The sequence below is a fragment of the Taudactylus pleione genome, unplaced genomic scaffold (genome assembly GCF_031769625.1).
Source record: "Taudactylus pleione unplaced genomic scaffold, aTauple2 ptg000070l, whole genome shotgun sequence".
Lineage (NCBI taxonomy): Eukaryota > Metazoa > Chordata > Amphibia > Anura > Myobatrachidae > Taudactylus > Taudactylus pleione.
The window spans coordinates 1,668,738-1,696,216 of record NW_028284472.1 but is presented as its reverse complement, the minus strand read 5'-3'; the positions used below and the strand labels follow the sequence as shown (position 1 = coordinate 1,696,216).

General features: G+C 36.5%; 21 non-coding genes across 21 annotated transcripts; all 21 read left to right on the top strand.

Annotated features, from left to right (window-relative positions):
• The first annotated feature begins 363 nt into the window (after positions 1-363).
• Positions 364-435, top strand: TRNAA-UGC (transfer RNA alanine (anticodon UGC)). Its single transcript has one exon. It is a non-coding gene; the product is annotated as a tRNA-Ala (tRNA).
• Positions 436-2,200: 1,765 nt separating this feature from the next.
• Positions 2,201-2,272, top strand: TRNAA-UGC (transfer RNA alanine (anticodon UGC)). The gene has a single exon. It is a non-coding gene; the product is annotated as a tRNA-Ala (tRNA).
• A 1,763-nt stretch (positions 2,273-4,035) lies between these two features.
• Positions 4,036-4,107, top strand: TRNAV-UAC (transfer RNA valine (anticodon UAC)). Its single transcript has one exon. It is a non-coding gene; the product is annotated as a tRNA-Val (tRNA).
• Positions 4,108-5,869: 1,762 nt separating this feature from the next.
• TRNAA-UGC (transfer RNA alanine (anticodon UGC)) lies at positions 5,870-5,941 on the top strand. The gene has a single exon. It is a non-coding gene; the product is annotated as a tRNA-Ala (tRNA).
• A 1,565-nt stretch (positions 5,942-7,506) lies between these two features.
• TRNAA-UGC (transfer RNA alanine (anticodon UGC)) lies at positions 7,507-7,578 on the top strand. The gene has a single exon. It is a non-coding gene; the product is annotated as a tRNA-Ala (tRNA).
• An 852-nt stretch (positions 7,579-8,430) lies between these two features.
• TRNAA-UGC (transfer RNA alanine (anticodon UGC)) lies at positions 8,431-8,502 on the top strand. The gene has a single exon. It is a non-coding gene; the product is annotated as a tRNA-Ala (tRNA).
• An 851-nt stretch (positions 8,503-9,353) lies between these two features.
• Positions 9,354-9,425, top strand: TRNAA-UGC (transfer RNA alanine (anticodon UGC)). Its single transcript has one exon. It is a non-coding gene; the product is annotated as a tRNA-Ala (tRNA).
• Positions 9,426-10,990: 1,565 nt separating this feature from the next.
• On the top strand, positions 10,991-11,062 carry TRNAA-UGC (transfer RNA alanine (anticodon UGC)). The gene has a single exon. It is a non-coding gene; the product is annotated as a tRNA-Ala (tRNA).
• An 851-nt stretch (positions 11,063-11,913) lies between these two features.
• TRNAA-UGC (transfer RNA alanine (anticodon UGC)) lies at positions 11,914-11,985 on the top strand. Its single transcript has one exon. It is a non-coding gene; the product is annotated as a tRNA-Ala (tRNA).
• Positions 11,986-12,837: 852 nt separating this feature from the next.
• Positions 12,838-12,909, top strand: TRNAA-UGC (transfer RNA alanine (anticodon UGC)). The gene has a single exon. It is a non-coding gene; the product is annotated as a tRNA-Ala (tRNA).
• An 851-nt stretch (positions 12,910-13,760) lies between these two features.
• TRNAA-UGC (transfer RNA alanine (anticodon UGC)) lies at positions 13,761-13,832 on the top strand. Its single transcript has one exon. It is a non-coding gene; the product is annotated as a tRNA-Ala (tRNA).
• A 1,565-nt stretch (positions 13,833-15,397) lies between these two features.
• Positions 15,398-15,469, top strand: TRNAA-UGC (transfer RNA alanine (anticodon UGC)). Its single transcript has one exon. It is a non-coding gene; the product is annotated as a tRNA-Ala (tRNA).
• Positions 15,470-16,321: 852 nt separating this feature from the next.
• Positions 16,322-16,393, top strand: TRNAA-UGC (transfer RNA alanine (anticodon UGC)). Its single transcript has one exon. It is a non-coding gene; the product is annotated as a tRNA-Ala (tRNA).
• An 851-nt stretch (positions 16,394-17,244) lies between these two features.
• TRNAA-UGC (transfer RNA alanine (anticodon UGC)) lies at positions 17,245-17,316 on the top strand. The gene has a single exon. It is a non-coding gene; the product is annotated as a tRNA-Ala (tRNA).
• Positions 17,317-18,167: 851 nt separating this feature from the next.
• TRNAA-UGC (transfer RNA alanine (anticodon UGC)) lies at positions 18,168-18,239 on the top strand. Its single transcript has one exon. It is a non-coding gene; the product is annotated as a tRNA-Ala (tRNA).
• A 1,565-nt stretch (positions 18,240-19,804) lies between these two features.
• TRNAA-UGC (transfer RNA alanine (anticodon UGC)) lies at positions 19,805-19,876 on the top strand. The gene has a single exon. It is a non-coding gene; the product is annotated as a tRNA-Ala (tRNA).
• An 852-nt stretch (positions 19,877-20,728) lies between these two features.
• TRNAA-UGC (transfer RNA alanine (anticodon UGC)) lies at positions 20,729-20,800 on the top strand. Its single transcript has one exon. It is a non-coding gene; the product is annotated as a tRNA-Ala (tRNA).
• A 1,765-nt stretch (positions 20,801-22,565) lies between these two features.
• TRNAA-UGC (transfer RNA alanine (anticodon UGC)) lies at positions 22,566-22,637 on the top strand. Its single transcript has one exon. It is a non-coding gene; the product is annotated as a tRNA-Ala (tRNA).
• Positions 22,638-24,202: 1,565 nt separating this feature from the next.
• TRNAA-UGC (transfer RNA alanine (anticodon UGC)) lies at positions 24,203-24,274 on the top strand. The gene has a single exon. It is a non-coding gene; the product is annotated as a tRNA-Ala (tRNA).
• An 852-nt stretch (positions 24,275-25,126) lies between these two features.
• Positions 25,127-25,198, top strand: TRNAA-UGC (transfer RNA alanine (anticodon UGC)). The gene has a single exon. It is a non-coding gene; the product is annotated as a tRNA-Ala (tRNA).
• A 1,762-nt stretch (positions 25,199-26,960) lies between these two features.
• On the top strand, positions 26,961-27,032 carry TRNAA-UGC (transfer RNA alanine (anticodon UGC)). Its single transcript has one exon. It is a non-coding gene; the product is annotated as a tRNA-Ala (tRNA).
• The last annotated feature ends 447 nt before the right edge of the window (positions 27,033-27,479 follow it).

The window sequence follows — 27,479 nt, the reverse complement described above, 5'->3', positions numbered from 1 at the left end:
AGTCATAGCATGCATCCTTTGTGCCCTTCTACTAAATTCTGACACTGATGACCAAACAGAATGTACGAATGCCCTCTAGTTAGCAAAACTTGATCAATATCTACACCATTCATTAGTAAAAGTAGGGGATTCTGATGATAAACCAATCTCTGATGGAGAACTTTAAGAGCATTCCAATGTTTGGAATGGGCATCTCCTTGCATTCTCATCAGCCATGAAAACCATAAAGTCCTTGAAGTCAAGCATGGTATAATGGTTATACTTCCATCCTCTAAGATGTCCCTAATAACACTGAAAAGTAGTAAATCTCTAGTGAAATGTAAAGCTGCAATCACTTTTGTATTAAAAATATAGCAGCTCATAGCGGATGTAGCTCAGTGGTAGAGCGCATGCTTTGCATGTATGAGGCCCTGGGTTCAATCCCCGGCATCTCCATGTTTTGCAAAATACAGCTTTTTACCATATGTAAACTCTGTAGAAGAGTCACAGATAACAAGCAATCCAATAAAAGTACTCTACAGCAATTGTCAAAGTTGAATACAAATCATAAAATATCAATCAAATATGATTATATTCAACATCGTCTTCATACCATTTTTCAAAGTAAAGTTCCCATTGAATGCCTATTGCCATTCTCCTACACTGAGGGAAATCATATGGTAAGTAGGAAATAGATTTTTTATTTTCAGTGGGAACTGTTGGTGACTACCTGAGCAAAGTTTAATAAAAGAGCGAGACAGATAATATAGTAAAACTAATTGATTAAGATTGAGAGACATATTCAAACACTTTGTGAACAAAAAGAGGATGGACATGGGCTTGGAGGGCAAGCACTTAATGAAATTTCAAAGCATGGATTGATGACAACATATCAACTGTAGCTAGATTGTCTGGTGAAGCATTAGCTAGCTAGCCCAAGAGGCAGTAATAGCATGCATGCTTTGTGCTCTTCTACTAAGTTCTGACACTGATGACCAAACAGAATGTAAGAAAGCCCTCTAGTTAGCAAAACTTGATCAATATCCACACCATTCATTAGTAAAAGTAGGGGATTCTGATGATAAACCATTCTCTGATGGAGAACTTTAAGAGCATTCCAATGTTCGGAATGGGCATCTACTTGCATTCTCATCAGCAATGAAAACCATAAAGTCCTTGAAGTCAAGCATGGTATAATGGTTATACTTCCATCCTCTAAGATGTCCCTAATAACACTGAAAAGTAGTAAATCTCAAGTGAAATGTAAAGCTGCAATCACTTGTGCATAAAAATAAAGCATCTCATAGGGGATGTAGCTCGGTGGTAGAGTGCATATATGAGGCCCCGGGTTCAATCCCAGGCATCTCCATGTTTTGCAAAATACAGCTTTTTACCATATGTAAACTCTCTAGAAGAGACACAGATAACAAGCAAACCAATAAAAGTAATCTACAGCAATAGTCAAAGTTGAATACAAATCATAAAAAATCAATCAAATATGATTATTTTCAACATCTTCTTCATAGCATTTTTCAAAGTAAAGTTCCCATTGAATGCCTATTGCCATTCTCCTACACTGAGGGAAAACATATGGAAAGTAGGGAATAGTTTTTTTTATTTTCAGTGGGAACTGAAGGCGACTACCTGAGCAAAGTTTAATAAAAGAGTGAGACAAATAATATAGTAAAACTAATTGATTAAGATTGAGAGACAAGTTCAAACACTTTTTGAACAGAAAGAGGATGGACAAGGGCTTGGAGGGCAAGCACTTAATGAAATTTCAAAGCATGGAATGATGACAACATATCAACTCTACATAGATTGTCTGGTGAAGCATTAGTTAGCAATGCCCAAGAGGCAGTCATAGCATGCATCCTTTGTGCCCTTCTACTAAATTCTGACACTGATGACCAAACAGAATGTAAGAATGCCCACTAGTTATCAAAACTTGATCAATATCTACACCATTCATTAGTAAAAGTAGGGGATTCTGATGATAAACCAGTCTCTGATGGAGAACTTTAAGAGCATTCCAATGTTCGGAATGGGCATCTCCTTGCATTCTCATCTGCCATGAAAACCATAAAGTCCTTGAAGTCAAGCATGGTATAATGGTTATACTTCCATCCTCTAAGATGTCCTTAATAACACTGAAAAGTAGTAAATCTCTAGTGAAATGTAAAGCTGCAATCACTTTTGTATAAAAATATAGCAGTTCATAGGGGATGTAGCTCAGTGGTAGAGCACATGCTTTGCATGTATGAGGCCATGGGTTCAATCCCCGGCATCTTCATGTTTTGCAAAATGCAGCTTTTTACCATATGTAAACTCTCTAGAAGAGCCACAGATAACAAGCAATCCAATAAAAGTACTCTACAGCAACAGTCAAAGTAGAATACAAATCATAAAAAATCAATCAAATATGATTATATTCAACATCGTCTTCATACCATTTTTCAAAGTAAAGTTCCCATTGAATGCCTATAGCCATTCTCCTACATTGAGGGAAAACATATGGTAAGTAGGAAATAGATTTTTTATTATCAGTGGGAACTGAAGGCTACTACCTGAGCAAAGTTTAATAAAAGAGCGAGACAAATAATATAGTAAAACTAATTGATTAAGATTGAGAGACAAGTTCAAACACTTTGTGAACAAAAAGAGGATGGACAAGGGCTTGGAGGGCAAGCACATAATGAAATTTCAAAGCATGGAATGATGGCAACATATCAACTCTAGATAGATTGTCTGGTGAAGCATTAGTTAGCAATGCCCAAGAGGCAGTCATAGCATGCATCCTTTGTGCCCTTCTACTAAATTCTGACACTGATGACCAACAGAATGTAAGAAAGCACTCTAGTTAGCAAAACTTGATCAATATCTACACCATTCATTAGTAAAAGTAGGGGATTCTGATGATAAACCAGTCTCTGATGGAGAACTTTAAGAGCATTCCAATGTTCGGAATGGGCATCTCCTTGCATTCTCATCTGCCATGAAAACCATAAAGTCCTTGAAGTCAAGCATGGTATAATGGTTATACTTCCATCCTCTAAGATGTCCCTAATAACACTGAAAAGTAGTAAATCTCTAGTGAAATGTAAAGCTGCAATCACTTTTGCAAAAGAAAATAGCAGCTCTAAGGGGATGTAGCTCAGTGCTTTGCATGTAGGAGGCCCCGGGTTCAATCCCAGGCATCTCCATGTTTTGCAAAATACAGCTTTTTACCATATGTAAACTCTCTAGAAGAGACACAGATAACAAGCAAACCAATAAAAGTAATCTACAGCAATAGTCAAAGTTGAATACAAATCATAAAAAATCAATCAAATATGATTATTTTCAACATCTTCTTCATACCATTTTTCAAAGTAAAGTTCCCATTGAATGCCTATTGCCATTCTCCTACACTGAGGGAAAACATATGGAAAGTAGGGAATAGTTTTTTTTATTTTCAGTGGGAACTGAAGGCGACTACCTGAGCAAAGTTTAATAAAAGAGTGAGACAAATGATATAGTAAAACTAATTGATTAAGATTGAGAGACAAGTTCAAACACTTTGTGAACAGAAAGAGGATGGACAAGGGCTTGGAGGGCAAGCACTTAATGAAATTTCAAAGCATGGAATGATGACAGCATATCAACTCTAGATAGATTGTCTGGTGAAGCATTAGTTAGCAATGCCCAAGAGGCAGTCATAGCATGCATCCTTTGTGCCCTTCTACTAAATTCTGACACTGATGACCAAACAGAATGTAAGAATGCCCTCTAGTTAGCAAAACTTGATTAATATCTATACCATTAATTAATAAAAGTAGGGGATTCTGATGATAAACCAGTCTCTGATGGAGAACTTTAAGAGCATTCCAATGTTTGGAATGGGCATCTCCTTGCATTCTCATCAGCCATGAAAACCATAAAGTCCTTGAAGTCAAGCATGGTATAATGGTTATACTTCCATCCTCTAAGATGTCCCTAATAACACTGAAAAGTAGTAAATCTCTAGTGAAATGTAAAGCTGCAATCACTTTTGTATTAAAAATATAGCAGCTCATAGCGGATGTAGCTCAGTGGTAGAGCGCGTGCTTTACATGTATAAGGCCCTGGGTTCAATCCCCGGCATCTCCATGTTTTGCAAAATACAGCTTTTTACCATATGTAAACTCTGTAGAAGAGTCACAGATAACAAGCAATCCAATAAAAGTACTCTACAGCAATTGTCAAAGTTGAATACAAATCATAAAAAATCAATCAAATATGATTATATTCAACATCGTCTTCATACCATTTTTCAAAGTAAAGTTCCCATTGAATGCCTATTGCCATTCTCCTACACTGAGGGAAATCATATGGTAAGTAGGAAATAGATTTTTTATTTTCAGTGGGAACTGTTGGTGACTACCTGAGCAAAGTTTAATAAAAGAGTGAGACAAATAATATAGTAAAACTAATTGATTAAGATTGAGAGACAAGTTCAAACACTTTTTGAACAGAAAGAGGATGGACAAGGGCTTGGAGGGCAAGCACTTAATGAAATTTCAAAGCATGGAATGATGACAACATATCAACTCTACATAGATTGTCTGGTGAAGCATTAGTTAGCAATGCCCAAGAGGCAGTCATAGCATGCATCCTTTGTGCCCTTCTACTAAATTCTGACACTGATGACCAAACAGAATGTAAGAATGCCCACTAGTTATCAAAACTTGATCAATATCTACACCATTCATTAGTAAAAGTAGGGGATTCTGATGATAAACCAGTCTCTGATGGAGAAATTTAAGAGCATTCCAATGTTTGGAATGGGCATCTCCTTGCATTCTCATCAGCCATGAAAACAATAAAGTCCTTGAAGTCAAGCATGGTATAATGGTTATACTTCCATCCTCTAAGATGTCCCTAATAACACTGAAAAGTAGTAAATCTCTAGTAAAATGTAAAGCTGCAATCACTTTTGCAAAAGAAAATAGCAGCTCTAAGGGGATGTAGCTCAGTGCTTTGCATGTAGGAGGCCCCGGGTTCAATCCCAGGCATCTCCATGTTTTGCAAAATACAGCTTTTTACCATATGTAAACTCTCTAGAAGAGACACAGATAACAAGCAAACCAATAAAAGTAATCTACAGCAATAGTCAATGTTGAATTCAAATCATAAAAAATCAATCAAATATGATTATTTTCAACATCTTCTTCATAGCATTTTTCAAAGTAAAGTTCCCATTGAATGCCTATTGCCATTCTCATACACTGAGGGAAAACATATGGAAAGTAGGGAATATTTTTTTTTATTTTCAGTGGGAACTGAAGGCGACTACCTGAGCCAAGTTTAATAAAAGAGTGAGACAAATAATATAGTAAAACTAATTGATTAAGATTGAGAGACAAGTTCAAACACTTTGTGAACAGAAAGAGGATGGACAAGGGCTTGGAGGGCAAGCGCTTAATGAAATTTCAAAGCATGGAATGATGACAACATATCAACTCTAGATAGATTGTCTGGTGAAGCATTAGTTAGCAATGCACAAGAGGCAGTCATAGTATGCATCCTTTGTGCCCTTCTACTAAATTCTGACACTGATGACCAACAGAATGTAAGAAAGCCCTCTAGTTAGCAAAACTTGATCAATATCTACACCATTCATTAGTAAAAGTAGGGGATTCTGATGATAAACCATTCTCTGATGGAGAACTTTAAGAGCATTCCAATGTTCGGAATGGGCATCTCCTTGCATTCTCATCAGCCATGAAAACCATAAAGTCCTTGAAGTCAAGCATGGTATAATGGTTATACTTCCATCCTCTAAGATGTCCCTAATAACACTGAAAAGTAGTAAATCTCTTGTGAAATGTAAAGCTGCAATCACTTTTGCATAAGAAAATAGCAGCTCACAGGGGATGTAGCTCAGTGGTAGAGCGCATGCTTTGCATGTATGAGGCCCCGGGTTCAATCCCTGGCATCTCCATGTTTTGCAAAATGCAGCTTTTTACCATATGTAAACTCTCTAGAAGAGCCACAGATTACAAACAATCCAATAAAAGTTCTCGACAGCAACAGTCAAAGTTGAATACAAATCATAAAAAATCAATCAAATATGATTATATTCAACATCGTCTTCATACCATTTTTCAAAGTAAAGTTCCCATTGAATGCCTATAGCCATTCTCCTACACTGAGGGAAAACATATGGTAAGTAGGAAATAGATTTTTTATTTTCAGTGGGAACTGAAGGCGACTACCTGAGCAAAGTTTAATAAAAGAGCAAGACAAATAATATAGTAAAACTAATTGATTAAGATTGAGAGACAAGTTTAAACACTTTGTGAACAAAAAGAGGATGGACAAGGGCTTGGAGGGCAAGCACTTAATGAAATTTCAAAGAATGGAATGATGACAACATATCAACTCTAGATATATTGTCTGGTGAAGCATTAGTTAGCAATGCCCAAGAGGCAGTCATAGCATGTATCCTTTGTGCTCTTCTACTAAGTTCAAGCATGGTATAATGGTTATACTTCCATCCTCTAAGATGTCCCTAATAACACTGAAAAGTAGTAAATCTCTAGTGAAATGTAAAGCTGCAATCACTTGTGCATAAAAATATAGCATCTCATAGGGGATGTAGCTCGGTGGTAGAGTGCATATATGAGGACAAGGGTTCATTCCCCAGCATCTCCATGTTTTGCAAAATGCAGCTTTTTACCATATGTAAACTCTCTAGAAGAGCCACAGATAACAAGCAATCCAATAAAAGTACTCTACAGCAACAGTCAAAGTTGAATACAAATCATAAAAAATCAATCAAATATGATTATATTCAACATCTTCTTCATACCATTTTTCAAAGTAAAGTTCCCATTGAATGCCTATTGCCATTCTCCTACACTGAGGGAAAACATATGGAAAGTAGGGAATAGTTTTTTTTATTTTCAGTGGGAACTGAAGGCGACTACCTGAGCAAAGTTTAATAAAAGAGTGAGACAAATGATATAGTAAAACTAATTGATTAAGATTGAGAGACAAGTTCAAACACTTTGTGAACAGAAATAGGATGGACAAGGGCTTGGAGGGCAAGCACTTAATGAAATTTCAAAGCTTGGAATGATGACAACATATCAACTCTAGATAGATTGTCTTGTGAAGCATTAGTTAGCAATGCCCAAGAGGCAGTCATAGCATGCATCCTTTGTGCCCTTCTACTAAATTCTGACACTGATGACCAAACAGAATGTAAGAATGCCCTCTAGTTAGCAAAACTTGATCAATATCTACACCATTCATTAGTAAAAGTAGGGGATTCTGATGATAAACCAGTCTCTGATGGAGAACTTTAAGAGCATTCCAATGTTTGGAATGGGCATCTCCTTGCATTCTCATCAGCCATGAAAACCATAAAGTCCTTGAAGTCAAGCATGGTATAATGGTTATACTTCCATCCTCTAAGATGTCTCTAATAACACTGAAAAGTAGTAAATTTCTAGTGAAAAGTAAAGCTGCAATCACTTTTGTATAAAAATATAGCAGCTCCTAGGGGATGTAGCTCAGTGGTAGAGCGCATGCTTTGCATGTATGAGGCCCCGGGTTCAATCTCCGGCATCTCCGTGTTTTGCAAAATGCAGCTTTTTACCATATGTAAACTCTCTAGAAGAGCCACAGATAACAAGCAATCCAATAAAAGTACTCTACAGCAACAGTCAAAGTTGAATACAAATCATAAAAAATCAATCAAATATGATTATATTCAACATCGTCTTCATACCATTTTTCAAAGTAAAGTTCTCATTGAATGCCTATTGCCATTCTCCTACACTGAGGGAAAACATATGGAAAGTAGGGAATAGTTTTTTTTATTTTCAGTGGGAACTGAAGGCGACTACCTGAGCAAAGTTTAATAAAAGAGTGAGACAAATAATAAAATAAAACTAATTTATTAAGATTGAGAGACAAGTTCAAACACTTTGTGAACAGAAAGAGGATGGACAAGGGCTTGGAGGGCAAGCACTTAATGAAATTTCAAAGCATGGAATTATGACAACATATCAACTCTAGATAGATTGTCTGGTGAAGCATTAGTTAGCAATGCCCAAGAGGCAGTCATAGCATGCATCCCTTGTGCCCTTCTACTAAATTCTGACACTGATGACCAAACAGAATGTAAGAATGCCCTCTAGTTAGCAAAACTTGATCAATATCTACACCATTCATTAGTAAAAGTAGGGGATTCTGATGATAAACCAGTCTCTGATGGAGAACTTTAAGAGCATTCCAATGTTTGGAATGGGCATCTCCTTGCATTCTCATCAGCCATGAAAACCATAAAGTCCTTGAAGTCAAGCATGGTATAATGGTTATACTTCCATCCTCTAAGATGTCTCTAATAACACTGAAAAGTAGTAAATTTCTAGTGAAAAGTAAAGCTGCAATCACTTTTGTATAAAAATATAGCAGCTCATAGGGGATGTAGCTCAGTGGTAGAGCACATGCTTTGCATGTATGAGGCCCCGGGTTCAATCTCCGGCATCTGCATGTTTTGCAAAATGCAGCTTTTTACCATATGTAAACTCTCTAGAAGAGCCACAGATAACAAGCAATCCAATAAAAGTACTCTACAGCAACAGTCAAAGTTGAATACAAATCATAAAAAATCAATCAAATATGATTATATTCAACATCGTCTTCATACCATTTTAAAAAGTAAATTTCCCATTGAATGCCTATAGCCATTCTCCTACAATGAGTGAAAACATATGGTAAGTAGGAAATAGATTATTTATTTTCAGTGGGAACTGAAGGCTACTACCTGAGCAAAGTTTAATAAAAGAGCGAGACAAATAATATAGTAAAACTAATTGATTAAGATTGAGAGACAAGTTCAAACACTTTGTGAACAAAAATAGGATGGACATGGGCTTGGAGGGCATGCACTTAATGAAATTTCAAAGCATGGAATGATGACAACATATCAACTCTAGATAGATTGTCTGGTGAAACATTAGTTAGCAATGCCCAAGAGGCAGTCATAGCATGCATCCTTTGTGCCCTTCTACTAAGTTCTGACACTGATGACCAAACAGAATGTAAGAAAGCCCTCTAGTTAGCAAAACTTGATCAATATCCACACCATTCATTAGAAAAAGTAGGGTATTCTGATGACAAACCAGTCTCTGATGGAGAACTTTAAGAGCATTCCAATGTTTGGAATGGGCATCTCCTTGCATTCTCATCAGCCATGAAAACCATAAAGTCCTTGAAGTCAAGCATGGTATAATGGTTATACTTCCATCCTCTAATATGTCCCTAATAACACTGAAAAGTAGTAAATCTCTAGTGAAATGTAAAGCTGCAATCACTTTTGTATAAAAATATAGCAGCTCATAGGGGATGTAGCTCAGTGGTAGAGCGCATGCTTTGCATGTATGAGGCCCCGGGTTCAATCTCTGGCATCTCCATGTTTTGCAAAATGCAGCTTTTTACCATATGTAAACTCTCTAGAAGAGCCACAGATTACAAACAATCCAATAAAAGTACTCGACAGCAACAGTCAAAGTTGAATACAAATCATAAAAAATCAATCAAATATGATTATATTCAACATCATCTTCATACCATTTTTCAAAGTAAAGTTCCCATTGAATGCCTATAGCCATTCTCCTACACTGAGGGAAAACATATGGTAAGTAGGAAATAGATTTTTTATTTTCAGTGGGAACTGAAGGCGACTACCTGAGCAAAGTTTAATAAAAGAGCGAGACAAATAATATAGTAAAACTAATTGATTAAGATTGAGAGACAAGTTTAAACACTTTGTGAACAAAAAGAGGATGGACAAGGGCTTGGAGGGCAAGCACTTAATGAAATTTCAAAGAATGGAATGATGACAACATATCAACTCTAGATATATTGTCTGGTGAAGCATTAGTTAGCAATGCCCAAGAGGCAGTCATAGCATGTATCCTTTGTGCTCTTCTACTAAGTTCAAGCATGGTATAATGGTTATACTTCCATCCTCTAAGATGTCCCTAATAACACTGAAAAGTAGTAAATCTCTAGTGAAATGTAAAGCTGCAATCACTTGTGCATAAAAATATAGCATCTCATAGGGGATGTAGCTCGGTGGTAGAGTGCATATATGAGGACAAGGGTTCATTCCCCAGCATCTCCATGTTTTGCAAAATGCAGCTTTTTACCATATGTAAACTCTCTAGAAGAGCCACAGATAACAAGCAATCCAATAAAAGTACTCTACAGCAACAGTCAAAGTTGAATACAAATCATAAAAAATCAATCAAATATGATTATATTCAACATCTTCTTCATACCATTTTTCAAAGTAAAGTTCCCATTGAATGCCTATTGCCATTCTCCTACACTGAGGGAAAACATATGGAAAGTAGGGAATAGTTTTTTTTATTTTCAGTGGGAACTGAAGGCGACTACCTGAGCAAAGTTTAATAAAAGAGTGAGACAAATGATATAGTAAAACTAATTGATTAAGATTGAGAGACAAGTTCAAACACTTTGTGAACAGAAATAGGATGGACAAGGGCTTGGAGGGCAAGCACTTAATGAAATTTCAAAGCTTGGAATGATGACAACATATCAACTCTAGATAGATTGTCTTGTGAAGCATTAGTTAGCAATGCCCAAGAGGCAGTCATAGCATGCATCCTTTGTGCCCTTCTACTAAATTCTGACACTGATGACCAAACAGAATGTAAGAATGCCCTCTAGTTAGCAAAACTTGATCAATATCTACACCATTCATTAGTAAAAGTAGGGGATTCTGATGATAAACCATTCTCTGATGGAGAACTTTAAGAGCATTCCAATGTTCGGAATGGGCATCTCCTTGCATTTTCATCAGCCATGAAAACCATAAAGTCCTTGAAGTCAAGCATGGTATAATGGTTATACTTCCATCCTCTAAGATGTCTCTAATAACACTGAAAAGTAGTAAATTTCTAGTGAAAAGTAAAGCTGCAATCACTTTTGTATAAAAATATAGCAGCTCATAGGGGATGTAGCTCAGTGGTAGAGCGCATGCTTTGCATGTATGAGGCCCCGGGTTCAATCTCCGGCATCTCCGTGTTTTGCAAAATGCAGCTTTTTACCATATGTAAACTCTCTAGAAGAGCCACAGATAACAAGCAATCCAATAAAAGTACTCTACAGCAACAGTCAAAGTTGAATACAAATCATAAAAAATCAATCAAATATGATTATATTCAACATCGTCTTCATACCATTTTTCAAAGTAAAGTTCCCATTGAATGCCTATTGCCATTCTCCTACACTGAGGGAAAACATATGGAAAGTAGGGAATAGTTTTTTTTATTTTCAGTGGGAACTGAAGGCGACTACCTGAGCAAAGTTTAATAAAAGAGTGAGACAAATAATATAGTAAAACTAATTGATTAAGATTGAGAGACAAGTTCAAACACTTTGTGAACAGAAAGAGGATGGACAAGGGCTTGGAGGGCAAGCACTTAATGAAATTTCAAAGCATGGAATTATGACAACATATCAACTCTAGATAGATTGTCTGGTGAAGCATTAGTTAGCAATGCCCAAGAGGCAGTCATAGCATGCATCCTTTGTGCCCTTCTACTAAATTCTGACACTGATGACCAACAGAATGTAAGAAAGCCCTCTAGTTAGCAAAACTTGATCAATATCTACACCATTCATTAGTAAAAGTAGGGGATTCTGATGATAAACCATTCTCTGATGGAGAACTTTAAGAGCATTCCAATGTTCGGAATGGGCATCTCCTTGCATTCTCATCAGCCATGAAAACCATAAAGTCCTTGAAGTCAAGCATGGTATAATGGTTATACTTCCATCCTCTAAGATGTCTCTAATAACACTGAAAAGTAGTAAATTTCTAGTGAAAAGTAAAGCTGCAATCACTTTTGTATAAAAATATAGCAGCTCATAGGGGATGTAGCTCAGTGGTAGAGCGCATGCTTTGCATGTATGAGGCCCCGGGTTCAATCTCCGGCATCTCCGTGTTTTGCAAAATGCAGCTTTTTACCATATGTAAACTCTCTAGAAGAGCCACAGATAACAAGCAATCCAATAAAAGTACTCTACAGCAACAGTCAAAGTTGAATACAAATCATAAAAAATCAATCAAATATGATTATATTCAACATCGTCTTCATACCATTTTTCAAAGTAAAGTTCCCATTGAATGCCTATTGCCATTCTCCTACACTGAGGGAAAACATATGGAAAGTAGGGAATAGTTTTTTTTATTTTCAGTGGGAACTGAAGGCGACTACCTGAGCAAAGTTTAATAAAAGAGTGAGACAAATAATAAAATAAAACTAATTTATTAAGATTGAGAGACAAGTTCAAACACTTTGTGAACAGAAAGAGGATGGACAAGGGCTTGGAGGGCAAGCACTTAATGAAATTTCAAAGCATGGAATTATGACAACATATCAACTCTAGATAGATTGTCTGGTGAAGCATTAGTTAGCAATGCCCAAGAGGCAGTCATAGCATGCATCCCTTGTGCCCTTCTACTAAATTCTGACACTGATGACCAAACAGAATGTAAGAATGCCCTCTAGTTAGCAAAACTTGATCAATATCTACACCATTCATTAGTAAAAGTAGGGGATTCTGATGATAAACCAGTCTCTGATGGAGAACTTTAAGAGCATTCCAATGTTTGGAATGGGCATCTCCTTGCATTCTCATCAGCCATGAAAACCATAAAGTCCTTGAAGTCAAGCATGGTATAATGGTTATACTTCCATCCTCTAAGATGTCTCTAATAACACTGAAAAGTAGTAAATTTCTAGTGAAAAGTAAAGCTGCAATCACTTTTGTATAAAAATATAGCAGCTCATAGGGGATGTAGCTCAGTGGTAGAGCGCATGCTTTGCATGTATGAGGCCCCGGGTTCAATCTCCGGCATCTGCATGTTTTGCAAAATGCAGCTTTTTACCATATGTAAACTCTCTAGAAGAGCCACAGATAACAAGCAATCCAATAAAAGTACTCTACAGCAACAGTCAAAGTTGAATACAAATCATAAAAAATCAATCAAATATGATTATATTCAACATCGTCTTCATACCATTTTAAAAAGTAAAGTTCCAATTGAATGCCTATAGCCATTCTCCTACAATGAGGGAAAACATATGGTAAGTAGGAAATAGATTATTTATTTTCAGTGGGAACTGAAGGCTACTACCTGAGCAAAGTTTAATAAAAGAGCGAGACAAATAATATAGTAAAACTAATTGATTAAGATTGAGAGACAAGTTCAAACACTTTGTGAACAAAAATAGGATGGACATGGGCTTGGAGGGCATGCACTTAATGAAATTTCAAAGCATGGAATGATGACAACATATCAACTCTAGATAGATTGTCTGGTGAAACATTAGTTAGCAATGCCCAAGAGGCAGTCATAGCATGCATCCTTTGTGCCCTTCTACTAAGTTCTGACACTGATGACCAAACAGAATGTAAGAAAGCCCTCTAGTTAGCAAAACTTGATCAATATCCACACCATTCATTAGAAAAAGTAGGGTATTCTGATGACAAACCAGTCTCTGATGGAGAACTTTAAGAGCATTCCAATGTTTGGAATGGGCATCTCCTTGCATTCTCATCAGCCATGAAAACCATAAAGTCCTTGAAGTCAAGCATGGTATAATGGTTATACTTCCATCCTCTAATATGTCCCTAATAACACTGAAAAGTAGTAAATCTCTAGTGAAATGTAAAGCTGCAATCACTTTTGTATAAAAATATAGCAGCTCATTGGGGATGTAGCTCAGTGGTAGAGCGCATGCTTTGCATGTATGAGGCCCCGGGTTCAATCTCTGGCATCTCCATGTTTTGCAAAATGCAGCTTTTTACCATATGTAAACTCTCTAGAAGAGCCACAGATTACAAACAATCCAATAAAAGTACTCGACAGCAACAGTCAAAGTTGAATACAAATCATAAAAAATCAATCAAATATGATTATATTCAACATCGTCTTCATACCATTTTTCAAAGTAAAGTTCCCATTGAATGCCTATAGCCATTCTCCTACACTGAGGGAAAACATATGGTAAGTAGGAAATAGATTTTTTATTTTCAGTGGGAACTGAAGGCGACTACCTGAGCAAAGTTTAATAAAAGAGCGAGACAAATAATATAGTAAAACTAATTGATTAAGATTGAGAGACAAGTTTAAACACTTTGTGAACAAAAAGAGGATGGACAAGGGCTTGGAGGGCAAGCACTTAATGAAATTTCAAAGAATGGAATGATGACAACATATCAACTCTAGATATATTGTCTGGTGAAGCATTAGTTAGCAATGCCCAAGAGGCAGTCATAGCATGTATCCTTTGTGCTCTTCTACTAAGTTCAAGCATGGTATAATGGTTATACTTCCATCCTCTAAGATGTCCCTAATAACACTGAAAAGTAGTAAATCTCTAGTGAAATGTAAAGCTGCAATCACTTGTGCATAAAAATATAGCATCTCATAGGGGATGTAGCTCGGTGGTAGAGTGCATATATGAGGACAAGGGTTCATTCCCCAGCATCTCCATGTTTTGCAAAATGCAGCTTTTTACCATATGTAAACTCTCTAGAAGAGCCACAGATAACAAGCAATCCAATAAAAGTACTCTACAGCAACAGTCAAAGTTGAATACAAATCATAAAAAATCAATCAAATATGATTATATTCAACATCTTCTTCATACCATTTTTCAAAGTAAAGTTCCCATTGAATGCCTATTGCCATTCTCCTACACTGAGGGAAAACATATGGAAAGTAGGGAATAGTTTTTTTTATTTTCAGTGGGAACTGAAGGCGACTACCTGAGCAAAGTTTAATAAAAGAGTGAGACAAATGATATAGTAAAACTAATTGATTAAGATTGAGAGACAAGTTCAAACACTTTGTGAACAGAAATAGGATGGACAAGGGCTTGGAGGGCAAGCACTTAATGAAATTTCAAAGCTTGGAATGATGACAACATATCAACTCTAGATAGATTGTCTTGTGAAGCATTAGTTAGCAATGCCCAAGAGGCAGTCATAGCATGCATCCTTTGTGCCCTTCTACTAAATTCTGACACTGATGACCAAACAGAATGTAAGAATGCCCTCTAGTTAGCAAAACTTGATCAATATCTACACCATTCATTAGTAAAAGTAGGGGATTCTGATGATAAACCTGTCTCTGATGGAGAACTTTAAGAGCATTCCAATGTTTGGAATGGGCATCTCCTTGCATTCTCATCAGCCATGAAAACCATAAAGTCCTTGAAGTCAAGCATGGTATAATGGTTATACTTCCATCCTCTAAGATGTCTCTAATAACACTGAAAAGTAGTAAATTTCTAGTGAAAAGTAAAGCTGCAATCACTTTTGTATAAAAATATAGCAGCTCATAGGGGATGTAGCTCAGTGGTAGAGCGCATGCTTTGCATGTATGAGGCCCCGGGTTCAATCTCCGGCATCTCCGTGTTTTGCAAAATGCAGCTTTTTACCATATGTAAACTCTCTAGAAGAGCCACAGATAACAAGCAATCCAATAAAAGTACTCTACAGCAACAGTCAAAGTTGAATACAAATCATAAAAAATCAATCAAATATGATTATATTCAACATCGTCTTCATACCATTTTTCAAAGTAAAGTTCCCATTGAATGCCTATTGCCATTCTCCTACACTGAGGGAAAACATATGGAAAGTAGGGAATAGTTTTTTTTATTTTCAGTGGGAACTGAAGGCGACTACCTGAGCAAAGTTTAATAAAAGAGTGAGACAAATAATATAGTAAAACTAATTGATTAAGATTGAGAGACAAGTTCAAACACTTTGTGAACAGAAAGAGGATGGACAAGGGCTTGGAGGGCAAGCACTTAATGAAATTTCAAAGCATGGAATTATGACAACATATCAACTCTAGATAGATTGTCTGGTGAAGCATTAGTTAGCAATGCCCAAGAGGCAGTCATAGCATGCATCCTTTGTGCCCTTCTACTAAATTCTGACACTGATGACCAACAGAATGTAAGAATGCCCTCTAGTTAGCAAAACTTGATCAATATCTACACCATTCATTAGTAAAAGTAGGGGATTCTGATGATAAACCAGTCTCTGATGGAGAAATTTAAGAGCATTCCAATGTTTGGAATGGGCATCTCCTTGCATTCTCATCAGCCATGAAAACCATAAAGTCCTTGAAGTCAAGCATGGTATAATGGTAATACTTCCATCCTCTAAGATGTCTCTAATAACACTGAAAAGTAGTAAATTTCTAGTGAAATGTAAAGCTGCAATCACTTTTGTATTAAAAATATAGCAGCTCATAGCGGATGTAGCTCAGTGGTAGAGCGCGTGCTTTGCATGTATAAGGCCCTGGGTTCAATCCCCGGCATCTCCATGTTTTGCAAAATACAACTTTTTACCATATGTAAACTCTGTAGAAGAGTCACAGATAACAAGCAATCCAATAAAAGTACTCTACAGCAATTGTCAAAGTTGAATACAAATCATAAAAAATCAATCAAATATGATTATATTCAACATCGTCTTCATACCATTTTTCAAAGTAAAGTTCCCATTGAATGCCTATTGCCATTCTCCTACACTGAGGGAAATCATATGGTAAGTAGGAAAAAGATTTTTTATTTTCAGTGGGAACTGTTGGTGACTACCTGAGCAAAGTTTAATAAAAGAGTGAGACAAATAATAAAATAAAACTAATTTATTAAGATTGAGAGACAAGTTCAAACACTTTGTGAACAGAAAGAGGATGGACAAGGGCTTGGAGGGCAAGCACTTAATGAAATTTCAAAGCATGGAATTATGACAACATATCAACTCTAGATAGATTGTCTTGTGAAGCATTAGTTAGCAATGCCCAAGAGGCAGTCATAGCATGCATCCCTTGTGCCCTTCTACTAAATTCTGACACTGATGACCAAACAGAATGTAAGAATGCCCTCTAGTTAGCAAAACTTGATCAATATCTACACCATTCATTAGTAAAAGTAGGGGATTCTGATGATAAACCAGTCTCTGATGGAGAACTTTAAGAGCATTCCAATGTTTGGAATGGGCATCTCCTTGCATTCTCATCAGCCATGAAAACCATAAAGTCCTTGAAGTCAAGCATGGTATAATGGTTATACTTCCATCCTCTAAGATGTCTCTAATAACACTGAAAAGTAGTAAATTTCTAGTGAAAAGTAAAGCTGCAATCACTTTTGTATAAAAATATAGCAGCTCATAGGGGATGTAGCTCAGTGGTAGAGCGCATGCTTTGCATGTATGAGGCCCCGGGTTCAATCTCCGGCATCTGCATGTTTTGCAAAATGCAGCTTTTTACCATATGTAAACTCTCTAGAAGAGCCACAGATAACAAGCAATCCAATAAAAGTACTCTACAGCAACAGTCAAAGTTGAATACAAATCATAAAAAATCAATCAAATATGATTATATTCAACATCGTCTTCATACCATTTTAAAAAGTAAAGTTCCAATTGAATGCCTATAGCCATTCTCCTACAATGAGGGAAAACATATGGTAAGTAGGAAATAGATTATTTATTTTCAGTGGGAACTGAAGGCTACTACCTGAGCAAAGTTTAATAAAAGAGCGAGACAAATAATATAGTAAAACTAATTGATTAAGATTGAGAGACAAGTTCAAACACTTTGTGAACAAAAATAGGATGGACATGGGCTTGGAGGGCATGCACTTAATTAAATTTCAAAGCATGGAATGATGACAACATATCAACTCTAGATAGATTGTCTGGTGAAACATTAGTTAGCAATGCCCAAGAGGCAGTCATAGCATGCATCCTTTGTGCCCTTCTACTAAGTTCTGACACTGATGACCAAACAGAATGTAAGAAAGCCCTCTAGTTAGCAAAACTTGATCAATATCCACACCATTCATTAGAAAAAGTAGGGTATTCTGATGACAAACCAGTCTCTGATGGAGAACTTTAAGAGCATTCCAATGTTTGGAATGGGCATCTCCTTGCATTCTCATCAGCCATGAAAACCATAAAGTCCTTGAAGTCAAGCATGGTATAATGGTTATACTTCCATCCTCTAATATGTCCCTAATAACACTGAAAAGTAGTAAATCTCTAGTGAAATGTAAAGCTGCAATCACTTTTGTATAAAAATATAGCAGCTCATAGGGGATGTAGCTCAGTGGTAGAGCGCATGCTTTGCATGTATGAGGCCCCGGGTTCAATCTCTGGCATCTCCATGTTTTGCAAAATGCAGCTTTTTACCATATGTAAACTCTCTAGAAGAGCCACAGATTACAAACAATCCAATAAAAGTACTCGACAGCAACAGTCAAAGTTGAATACAAATCATAAAAAATCAATCAAATATGATTATATTCAACATCGTCTTCATACCATTTTTCAAAGTAAAGTTCCCATTGAATGCCTATAGCCATTCTCCTACACTGAGGGAAAACATATGGTAAGTAGGAAATAGATTTTTTATTTTCAGTGGGAACTGAAGGCGACTACCTGAGCAAAGTTTAATAAAAGAGCGAGACAAATAATATAGTAAAACTAATTGATTAAGATTGAGAGACAAGTTTAAACACTTTGTGAACAAAAAGAGGATGGACAAGGGCTTGGAGGGCAAGCACTTAATGAAATTTCAAAGAATGGAATGATGACAACATATCAACTCTAGATATATTGTCTGGTGAAGCATTAGTTAGCAATGCCCAAGAGGCAGTCATAGCATGTATCCTTTGTGCTCTTCTACTAAGTTCAAGCATGGTATAATGGTTATACTTCCATCCTCTAAGATGTCCCTAATAACACTGAAAAGTAGTAAATCTCTAGTGAAATGTAAAGCTGCAATCACTTGTGCATAAAAATATAGCATCTCATAGGGGATGTAGCTCGGTGGTAGAGTGCATATATGAGGACAAGGGTTCATTCCCCAGCATCTCCATGTTTTGCAAAATGCAGCTTTTTACCATATGTAAACTCTCTAGAAGAGCCACAGATAACAAGCAATCCAATAAAAGTACTCTACAGCAACAGTCAAAGTTGAATACAAATCATAAAAAATCAATCAAATATGATTATATTCAACATCTTCTTCATACCATTTTTCAAAGTAAAGTTCCCATTGAATGCCTATTGCCATTCTCCTACACTGAGGGAAAACATATGGAAAGTAGGGAATAGTTTTTTTTATTTTCAGTGGGAACTGAAGGCGACTACCTGAGCAAAGTTTAATAAAAGAGTGAGACAAATGATATAGTAAAACTAATTGATTAAGATTGAGAGACAAGTTCAAACACTTTGTGAACAGAAATAGGATGGACAAGGGCTTGGAGGGCAAGCACTTAATGAAATTTCAAAGCTTGGAATGATGACAACATATCAACTCTAGATAGATTGTCTTGTGAAGCATTAGTTAGCAATGCCCAAGAGGCAGTCATAGCATGCATCCTTTGTGCCCTTCTACTAAATTCTGACACTGATGACCAAACAGAATGTAAGAATGCCCTCTAGTTAGCAAAACTTGATCAATATCTACACCATTCATTAGTAAAAGTAGGGGATTCTGATGATAAACCTGTCTCTGATGGAGAACTTTAAGAGCATTCCAATGTTTGGAATGGGCATCTCCTTGCATTCTCATCAGCCATGAAAACCATAAAGTCCTTGAAGTCAAGCATGGTATAATGGTTATACTTCCATCCTCTAAGATGTCTCTAATAACACTGAAAAGTAGTAAATTTCTAGTGAAAAGTAAAGCTGCAATCACTTTTGTATAAAAATATAGCAGCTCATAGGGGATGTAGCTCAGTGGTAGAGCGCATGCTTTGCATGTATGAGGCCCCGGGTTCAATCTCCGGCATCTCCGTGTTTTGCAAAATGCAGCTTTTTACCATATGTAAACTCTCTAGAAGAGCCACAGATAACAAGCAATCCAATAAAAGTACTCTACAGCAACAGTCAAAGTTGAATACAAATCATAAAAAATCAATCAAATATGATTATATTCAACATCGTCTTCATACCATTTTTCAAAGTAAAGTTCCCATTGAATGCCTATTGCCATTCTCCTACACTGAGGGAAAACATATGGAAAGTAGGGAATAGTTTTTTTTATTTTCAGTGGGAACTGAAGGCGACTACCTGAGCAAAGTTTAATAAAAGAGTGAGACAAATAATATAGTAAAACTAATTGATTAAGATTGAGAGACAAGTTCAAACACTTTGTGAACAGAAAGAGGATGGACAAGGGCTTGGAGGGCAAGCACTTAATGAAATTTCAAAGCATGGAATTATGACAACATATCAACTCTAGATAGATTGTCTGGTGAAGCATTAGTTAGCAATGCCCAAGAGGCAGTCATAGCATGCATCCTTTGTGCCCTTCTACTAAATTCTGACACTGATGACCAACAGAATGTAAGAATGCCCTCTAGTTAGCAAAACTTGATCAATATCTACACCATTCATTAGTAAAAGTAGGGGATTCTGATGATAAACCAGTCTCTGATGGAGAAATTTAAGAGCATTCCAATGTTTGGAATGGGCATCTCCTTGCATTCTCATCAGCCATGAAAACCATAAAGTCCTTGAAGTCAAGCATGGTATAATGGTAATACTTCCATCCTCTAAGATGTCTCTAATAACACTGAAAAGTAGTAAATTTCTAGTGAAATGTAAAGCTGCAATCACTTTTGTATTAAAAATATAGCAGCTCATAGCGGATGTAGCTCAGTGGTAGAGCGCGTGCTTTGCATGTATAAGGCCCTGGGTTCAATCCCCGGCATCTCCATGTTTTGCAAAATACAACTTTTTACCATATGTAAACTCTGTAGAAGAGTCACAGATAACAAGCAATCCAATAAAAGTACTCTACAGCAATTGTCAAAGTTGAATACAAATCATAAAAAATCAATCAAATATGATTATATTCAACATCGTCTTCATACCATTTTTCAAAGTAAAGTTCCCATTGAATGCCTATTGCCATTCTCCTACACTGAGGGAAATCATATGGTAAGTAGGAAAAAGATTTTTTATTTTCAGTGGGAACTGTTGGTGACTACCTGAGCAAAGTTTAATAAAAGAGCGAGACAAATAATATAGTAAAACTAATTGATTAAGATTGAGAGACATATTCAAACACTTTGTGAACAAAAAGAGGATGGACATGGGCTTGGAGGGCAAGCTCTTAATGAAATTTCAAAGCATGGATTGATGACAACATATCAACTGTAGCTAGATTGTCTGGTGAAGCATTAGCTAGCTAGCCCAAGAGGCAGTAATAGCATGCATCCTTTGTGCTCTTCTACTAAGTTCTGACACTGATGACCAAACAGAATGTAAGAAAGCCCTCTAGTTAGCAAAACTTGATCAATATCCACACCATTCATTAGTAAAAGTAGGGGATTCTGATGATAAACCATTCTCTGATGGAGAACTTTAAGAGCATTCCAATGTTCGGAATGGGCATCTACTTGCATTCTCATCAGCAATGAAAACCATAAAGTCCTTGAAGTCAAGCATGGTATAATGGTTATACTTCCATCCTCTAAGATGTCCCTAATAACACTGAAAAGTAGTAAATCTCTAGTGAAATGTAAAGCTGCAATCACTTGTGCATAAAAATATAGCATCTCATAGGGGATGTAGCTTGGTGGTAGAGTGCATATATGAGGCCCCAGGTTCAATCCCAGGCATCTCCATGTTTTGCAAAATACAGCTTTTTACCATATGTAAACTCTCTAGAAGAGACACAGATAACAAGCAAACCAATAAAAGTAATCTACAGCAATAGTCAATGCTGAATTCAAATCATAAAAAATCAATCAAATATGATTATTTTCAACATCTTCTTCATAGCATTTTTCAAAGTAAAGTTCCCATTGAATGCCTATTGCCATTCTCATACACTGAGGGAAAACATATGGAAAGTAGGGAATATTTTTTTTTATTTTCAGTGGGAACTGAAGGCGACTACCTGAGCAAAGTTTAATAAAAGAGTGAGACAAATAATATAGTAAAACTAATTGATTAAGATTGAGAGACAAGTTCAAACACTTTGTGAACAGAAAGAGGATGGACAAGGGCTTGGAGGGCAAGCGCTTAATGAAATTTCAAAGCATGGAATGATGACAACATATCAACTCTAGATAGATTGTCTGGTGAAGCATTAGTTAGCAATGCACAAGAGGCAGTCATAGCATGCATCCTTTGTGCCCTTCTACTAAATTCTGACACTGATGACCAAACAGAATGTACGAATGCCCTCTAGTTAGCAAAACTTGATCAATATCTGCACCATTCATTAGTAAAAGTAGGGGATTCTGATGATAAACCAATCTCTGATGGAGAACTTTAAGAGCATTCCAATGTTTGGAATGGGCATCTCCTTGCATTCTCATCAGCCATGAAAACCATAAAGTCCTTGAAGTCAAGCATGGTATAATGGTTATACTTCCATCCTCTAAGATGTCCCTAATAACACTGAAAAGTAGTAAATCTCTTGTGAAATGTAAAGCTGCAATCACTTTTGCATAAGAAAATAGCAGCTCTTAGGGGATGTAGCTCAGTGGTAGAGCGCATGCTTTGCATGTATGAGGCCCCGGGTTCAATCCCTGGCATCTCCATGTTTTGCAAAATGCAGCTTTTTACCATATGTAAACTCTCTAGAAGAGCCACAGATTACAAACAATCCAATAAAAGTTCTCGACAGCAACAGTCAAAGTTGAATACAAATCATAAAAAATCAATCAAATATGATTATATTCAACATCGTCTTCATACCATTTTTCAAAGTAAAGTTCCCATTGAATGCCTATAGCCATTCTCCTACACTGAGGGAAAACATATGGTACGTAGGAAATAGATTTTTTATTTTCAGTGGGAACTGAAGGCGACTACCTGAGCAAAGTTTAATAAAAGAGCGAGACAAATAATATAGTAAAACTAATTGATTAAGATTGAGAGACAAGTTTAAACACTTTGTGAACAAAAAGAGGATGGACAAGGGCTTGGAGGGCAAGCACTTAATGAAATTTCAAAGAATGGAATGATGACAACATATCAACTCTAGATATATTGTCTGGTGAAGCATTAGTTAGCAATGCCCAAGAGGCAGTCATAGCATGTATCCTTTGTGCTCTTCTACTAAGTTCAAGCATGGTATAATGGTTATACTTCCATCCTCTAAGATGTCCCTAATAACACTGAAAAGTAGTAAATCTCTAGTGAAATGTAAAGCTGCAATCACTTGTGCATAAAAATATAGCATCTCATAGGGGATGTAGCTCGGTGGTAGAGTGCATATATGAGGACAAGGGTTCATTCCCCAGCATCTCCATGTTTTGCAAAATGCAGCTTTTTACCATATGTAAACTCTCTAGAAGAGCCACAGATAACAAGCAATCCAATAAAAGTACTCTACAGCAACAGTCAAAGTTGAATACAAATCATAAAAAATCAATCAAATATGATTATATTCAACATCTTCTTCATACCATTTTTCAAAGTAAAGTTCCCATTGAATGCCTATAGCCATTCTCCTACACTGAGGGAAAACATATGGAAAGTAGGGAATAGTTTTTTTTATTTTCAGTGGGAACTGAAGGCGACTACCTGAGCAAAGTTTAATAAAAGAGTGAGACAAATGATATAGTAAAACTAATTGATTAAGATTGAGAGACAAGTTCAAACACTTTGTGAACAGAAATAGGATGGACAAGGGCTTGGAGGGCAAGCACTTAATGAAATTTCAAAGCTTGGAATGATGATAACATATCAACTCTAGATAGATTGTCTTGTGAAGCATTAGTTAGCAATGCCCAAGAGGCAGTCATAGCATGCATCCTTTGTGCCCTTCTACTAAATTCTGACACTGATGACCAAACAGAATGTAAGAATGCCCTCTAGTTAGCAAAACTTGATCAATATCTACACCATTCATTAGTAAAAGTAGGGGATTCTGATGATAAACCAGTCTCTGATGGAGAACTTTAAGAGCATTCCAATGTTTGGAATGGGCATCTCCTTGCATTCTCATCAGCCATGAAAACCATAAAGTCCTTGAAGTCAAGCATGGTATAATGGTTATACTTCCATCCTCTAAGATGTCTCTAATAACACTGAAAAGTAGTAAATTTCTAGTGAAAAGTAAAGCTGCAATCACTTTTGTATAAAAATATAGCAGTTCATAGGGGATGTAGCTCAGTGGTAGAGCGCATGCTTTGCATGTATGAGGCCCCGGGTTCAATCTCCGGCATCTCTGTGTTTTGCAAAATGCAGCTTTTTACCATATGTAAACTCTCTAGAAGAGCCACAGATAACAAGCAATCCAATAAAAGTACTCTACAGCAACAGTCAAAGTTGAATACAAATCATAAAAAATCAATCAAATATGATTATATTCAACATCGTCTTCATACCATTTTTCAAAGTAAAGTTCCCATTGAATGCCTATTGCCATTCTCCTACACTGAGGGAATACATATGGAAAGTAGGGAATAGTTTTTTTTATTTTCAGTGGGAACTGAAGGCGACTACCTGAGCAAAGTTTAATAAAAGAGTGAGACAAATAATATAGTAAAACTAATTGATTAAGATTGAGAGACAAGTTCAAACACTTTGTGAACAGAAAGAGGATGGACAAGGGCTTGGAGGGCAAGCACTTAATGAAATTTCAAAGCATGGAATTATGACAACATATCAACTCTAGATAGATTGTCTGGTGAAGCATTAGTTAGCAATGCCCAAGAGGCAGTCATAGCATGCATCCCTTGTGCCCTTCTACTAAATTCTGACACTGATGACCAAACAGAATGTAAGAATGCCCTCTAGTTAGCAAAACTTGATCAATATCTACACCATTCATTAGTAAAAGTAGGGGATTCTGATGATAAACCAGTCTCTGATGGAGAACTTTAAGAGCATTCCAATGTTTGGAATGGGCATCTCCTTGCATTCTCATCAGCCATGAAAACCATAAAGTCCTTGAAGTCAAGCATGGTATAATGGTTATACTTCCATCCTCTAAGATGTCTCTAATAACACTGAAAAGTAGTAAATTTCTAGTGAAAAGTAAAGCTGCAATCACTTTTGTATAAAAATATAGCAGCTCATAGGGGATGTAGCTCAGTGGTAGAGCGCATGCTTTGCATGTATGAGGCCCCGGGGTCAATCTCCGGCATCTCCATGTTTTGCAAAATGCAGCTTTTTACCATATGTAAACTCTCTAGAAGAGCCACAGATAACAAGCAATCCAATAAAAGTACTCTACAGCAACAGTCAAAGTTGAATACAAATCATAAAAAATCAATCAAATATGATTATATTCAACATCGTCTTCATACCATTTTAAAAAGTAAAGTTCCCATTGAATGCCTATAGCCATTCTCCTACACTGAGGGAAAACATATGGTAAGTAGGAAATAGATTATTTATTTTCAGTGGGAACTGAAGGCGACTACCTGAGCAAAGTTTAATAAAAGAGCGAGACAAATAATATAGTAAAACTAATTGATTAAGATTGAGAGACAAGTTTAAACACTTTGTGAACAAAAAGAGGATGGACAAGGGCTTGGATGGCAAGCACTTAATGAAATTTCAAAGAATGGAATGATGACAACATATCAACTCTAGATAGATTGTCTGGTGAAGCATTAGTTAGCAATTCCCAAGAGGCAGTCATAGCATGCATCCTTTGTGCCCTTCTACTAAATTCTGACACTGATGACCAACAGAATGTAAGAAAGCACTCTAGTTAGCAAAACTTGATCAATATCTACACCATTCATTAGTAAAAGTAGGGGATTCTGATGATAAACCAGTCTCTGATGGAGAACTTTAAGAGCATTCCAATGTTCGGAATGGGCATCTCCTTGCATTCTCATCAGCCATGAAAACCATAAAGTCCTTGATGTCAAGCATGGTATAATGGTTATACTTCCATCCTCTAAGATGTCCCTAATAACACTGAAAAGTAGTAAATCTCTAGTGAAATGTAAAGCTGCAATCACTTTTGCATAAGAAAATAGCAGCTCTAAGGGGATGTAGCTCAGTGCTTTGCATGTAGGAGGCCCCGGGTTCAATCCCAGGCATCTCCATGTTTTGCAAAATACAGCTTTTTACCATATGTAAACTCTCTAGAAGAGACACAGATAACAAGCAAACCAATAAAAGTAATCTACAGCAATAGTCAAAGTTGAATACAAATCATAAAAAATCAATCAAATATGATTATTTTCAACATCTACTTCATACCATTTTTCAAAGTAAAGTTCCCATTGAATGCCTATTGCCATTCTCCTACACTGAGGGAAAACATAGGGAAAGTAGGGAATAGTTTTTTTTATTTTCAGTGGGAACTGAAGGCGACTACCTGAGCAAAGTTTAATAAAAGAGTGAGACAAATGATATAGTAAAACTAATTGATTAAGATTGAGAGACAAGTTCAAACACTTTGTGAACAGAAAGAGGATGGACAAGGGCTTGGAGGGCAAGCACTTAATGAAATTTCAAAGCATGGAATGATGACAACATATCAACTCTAGATAGATTGTCTGGTGAAGCATTAGTTAGCAATGCCCAAGAGGCAATCATAGCATGCATCCTTTGTGCCCTTCTACTAAATTCTGACACTGATGACCAAACAGAATGTAAGAATGCCCTCTAGTTAGCAAAACTTGATCAATATCTACACCATTCATTAGTAAAAGTAGGGGATTCTGATGATAAACCAGTCTCTGATGGAGAACTTTAAGAGCATTCCAATGTTTGGAATGGGCATCTCCTTGCATTCTCATCAGCCATGAAAACCATAAAGTCCTTGAAGTCAAGCATGGTATAATGGTTATACTTCCATCCTCTAAGATGTCTCTAATAACACTGAAAAGTAGTAAATTTCTAGTGAAAAGTAAAGCTGCAATCACTTTTGTATAAAAATATAGCAGCTCATAGGGGATGTAGCTCAGTGGTAGAGCGCATGCTTTGCATGTATGAGACCCTGGGTTCAATCTCCGGCATCTCCATGTTTTGCAAAATGCAGCTTTTTACCATATGTAAACTCTCTAGAAGAGCCACAGATAACAAGCAATCCAATAAAAGTACTCTACAGCAACAGTCAAAGTTGAATACAAATCATAAAAAATCAATCAAATATGATTATATTCAACATCGTCTTCATACCATTTTTCAAAGTAAAGTTCCCATTGAATGCCTATAGCCATTCTCCTACACTGAGGGAAAACATATGGTAAGTAGGAAATAGATTATTTATTTTCAGTGGGAACTGAAGGCTACTACCTGAGCAAAGTTTAATAAAAGAGCGAGACAAATAATATAGTAAAACTAATTGATTAAGATTGAGAGACAAGTTCAAACACTTTGTGAACAAAAAGAGGATGGACATGGGCTTGGAGGGCATGCACTTAATGAAATTTCAAAGCATGGAATGATGACAACATATCAACTCTAGA